The following is a 4,124-nucleotide window of genomic DNA, read 5'->3' on the forward strand; positions in this document are numbered from 1 at the left end:
CTTTATTTCTTCAGCCTTTGCATTCCACCCTCTTGCCACCCCTATGTTTTTCTAGAAATTCTAGAGATGCCCCAGTTGAGTACCAAAATTTTACTCATAGAGAGAACCAAAAGCATGCCCAAAATGACTCTTTCAGAATCAGAAAGTCAGACATAGGGCTTGAATTAAGTTTGGTATTGTGAACCAAGAGCCAGGGGTCAGATCAGATGGAATTAGGGGCGTGGTTAGTTGCAATGAGTGAATGTGGCGCTGTCTGGATTATTTTTGGAAACAGTTGCTAATGAGAAGCAGACTCTCATGTGATCTTAGTGGTATGTTTCATCTGTTGCTGATTGTTGCTCTGGGGTACCCCAGGTCAATTCCTACTGGCAGAAACCTGAGAACACACAGTTCCTTGAGGGATTCTGGGCTGTAGTCTTTATGGGAGCAGATCTCAAGTCTGTTCTCCCACAAAAAAGCTGGTGAGTTCGAACCTCAGACTTTTCAGGTAGCTGTAAAGTGTTGAATCTTTTGCCACCAGACCTGCGTTTTTGCTACCTATATCTATCTGAAGGACCTATGAGAGGACCAAAACTGGGATTATTTACTTAGAGGTCCTAGAGTCCCAAGAGTCGAGCTCTAATTATACAAGTAGACTCGGCAACCCTGTTCAGGGTCGCTATGGATCGGAACTGACTCGACAGCACTTACAACAACAACAACAACAGGCACTTTGAAGCCATACATCCAAACTTTTCTTTTTATGTCTCTGTTTCCTCACTCCCAAACTTCAAGCCTAGGTGACTATTAGCAATACAGTCCTGGCTTAGTCCGCATCCTTCCAACTTGTTTTTAGGTGACGTCAAGTTGCATCTGACTTATAGCAACCCTATATACAACAGAAAGGAACTCTGGTAGTGTAGTGGTTACGAATCAGGCTGCTAACCTCAAGGTCGGCAGTTCGAAACTACCAGTGGTTCCATGGGAGAAAGGTGAGGCGTTCTGCTCCCATAAAAACTTATACAGCCTTGGAAACCCTGTGCAGGGTCACTAGGAGTCGGAACCAACTCCACAGTACTTAACAACAACATATACAACAGAGCAAAACACCCTCACCGCCGTTCTTATGTTTATAGTCATTTCAGTTGTTACAGCAGCTGTGTCAGTCCATCTCATTGAGGGGCTTCCTCTGTCTTGCTGACCCTCTCCTTTATGTCTCATGATGTCCTTCTCCAGGGACTAGTCCCGCCTGATAACATTCCCAACAATGTGAGACGAAGTCTCCCCATCCTTGCTCCTAAGGAGCATTCTGGCTGTACTTCTTGCAACATGGATTTGTTTGTTGCTCTGGTTATTGTTGTTAAGTGCCATCGAGTTGACACTGACTCATAGTAACCTTATGCACAGCAGAACGAAACAATGTCCGATCCGGGGCCAACCTCACTACTGTTGCCACACTTGAGTCCATCCATGCTGCCACCTGGTCAACCCATCTCATTGCTCTGGTAATCCATGCTATAGTCAATATTCTTCACCAACACCATCTCATATTCTTAAAGATCAATTTCAGACAATCTATTAAGGAAGGTAAAGAAAGAGACTTACCCTAGTTGCAGTGTAGGAGGTCATAGTTCATCTTCCATTTACGCCTCCAATAATTCTATTTGTTTCCTTTGCATTAGGTGTTCCAAGATAAATGAATACTTCCATAGCAACAAAAGTCTGACAATAAACCGTTACCTTGATTTTCATATTTACAAAGAAAAACCCCTCAGTGGAAACCAAACCAGAAGTCTCTGCATTGAATATGCAATAATGGCTACAAGGTGAACGTTTTTCAATTCCATTGTCTTAGCAACATCACCGATTGATTTTCACAGAAAGGAATTTAGATTGGATTAGATGATCTTTTTTTTAGTTGATAGCTTGCCATTGGCAATTAAAATATACAGTTGCTTTCGAACAATACAGCTAATAAATGACTTCGGTCTCTATTACATTCTGCTTCAGATGATTCTGAAATGTAATTTTATTTTTAAAAGACCATCCTTTATATTTCTCTGCTGAGAATTGTTAAAGCATTCTGAAAGCAGTAAATAAGTACATAACTGAAAAAAAAAAGTACAAAATATTTCAGCTCAAGTCATTGGATTCAGGTGGAGTTTAAAGAAATACCATTGGTGTACCTTTTTATATCAATCACCTTTTTAATGCGTAAAATATTTGGGGGTCAACTCTTCCAATGTCTGAAAGAAGAAACTCTAAAAATTTAAAAAGAGCTATATTGTACTGATGTTAAGGGCAGTCGAGTCAGTTCTGACTCATAGCAACCCTGTATAGGGTTTCCAAGGAGTGGCTGGTGGGTTTGAACTGCCGACCTTGTGGTTCAAATTGACCTGGTGGTCAAGTGCATCATCCTGCAGCGTCACACCAGGACTCCAAAAAGGGCTCTGTCTATCAGCAGAGGAGCCTTGATGGCACTGTAAAGATAAACACTGGCTTACTAACTGCCAGATTGGCAGTTCAAGGCCATCATAAACTTGGAAATCTGAGACTTGAGTAAAGTAGAACCTATCACAGGTATTTTCTGAAATGATGTCTGAACGCCTGCTTTTTGTCACAGAATGCGCTTACTTATCAGTCATTAATAGTAAGCGCCTCATTGGCTCTTTCAGTTTGCAAAGACTGGCCCTCCCACACTTTGTCAGACAGGCTCCCCTGTATGGATTGTCAGACAAAGCTACAGGTAAAGGAAGCTTGGACAGACAGGTCTAGAATTGGAAACCCAGATTATGAAAATGCTCCAACAAGTCTCTGAGGCAAGTTGCTTGTAAGATTAGGGGGCACAACCTCATAAACAAATTCTGCATGGAGTCCAAAGATGACACACTTTCTGGGTAAACTCCTGATTCTGAGGCATGCCACACTGTGTGGGCTACCTGGTGTATGAACACAAGGAAAGAGGAGATGTGGGTAGTGATATGCATCCCTCTGCAAGGATATAGAACTCTAAGCCAACCCAGATTACCTGAGCAGGTGGCAGTAATAGGGAAGGCTACGGCCTTTTAAAAGTTCTTCTAACACTAAAATTACCTCTAAGAACTTCACATGATAAAAACAAAGTTTTTGTTATTTAAATGTCATCAAGTTGTTTAAAACTACCTGAGTGGTGGTGGTGGGTGTTGTGCTGTGGAGTTGGTTCTGATTCATAGTGTCCCTGTCAAGGGTTTCCAAGGGTATAAATCTTTATGGGAGCAGAAATCTTCATCTTTCTCCCGTAGACTGGCTGGTACTGTCAAACTGCTAACTCATAAACACTAGCAACTAAAAATGTTAATAAATCATAACTAAACACAGATGTGTAGAAAATGCGTTATTATTAACTTTAGTATGGACGCTTTTCTAGCATTCCAGTTAAACCTGTGTGAGAGTCAAGATTTTAAAGACGTGCTCTTATAAAGAGACCTAAAATGACAAAACAGCTGTAGTTTTCCTAGAGGAAGCAAAATGCTCATTTTGTAAAACTTTTTATTATGAATCGAGTGAAGGTTTACAGAACAGATCATCAGTTTCCCTTTCAGCCCATCATACATTTCATTTCATCACAATGATTGGAGTTCCTTCAATGTAACGGCACTTACTCCATTTTCTACTTGTGTTTCATTCTTCCTTCTTTCCAGGTCTTTCTGAGCTTTGTCCTTGGCTAAATGCTGCCCTTTGATTTTAAATGGTTGTGTGTGCCTCACTAGTATTGTTGTCCCCTAAAGACCTGTCTAATGAGCTCTGGTAGCATAGTGGTTACAAATCAGGCTGCGAACCTTAAGGTCAGCAGTTTGAAACTACCAGCTGTTCCGAGGGAGAAAGATAAGGCTTTCTGCTCCCGTAAAGATTTACAGCCTCGGAAACCCTGTACAGGGTTGCCATGAGTCAGAACCGACTCCACGGCACATAACCACCAACACCACCATAGACCTGTCTATAACTTGGCTGAAAATTGAGTCGCAGGGGTGAGTTCAGATCCAGACCTGAAGGATGACCAAAGGCCGTACTCTCACGGTCCCACAAACTTCTATCTGACCAAGAAGCCTGATTGATTTTCTGATTTTGAGTTTTGTTCCACATTTTCTCATTCTCTATTCAGGACC

Source organism: Chrysochloris asiatica, unplaced genomic scaffold (assembly GCF_000296735.1).
Source record: "Chrysochloris asiatica unplaced genomic scaffold, ChrAsi1.0 scaffold00032, whole genome shotgun sequence".
Taxonomy (NCBI): Eukaryota; Metazoa; Chordata; class Mammalia; order Afrosoricida; family Chrysochloridae; genus Chrysochloris; species Chrysochloris asiatica.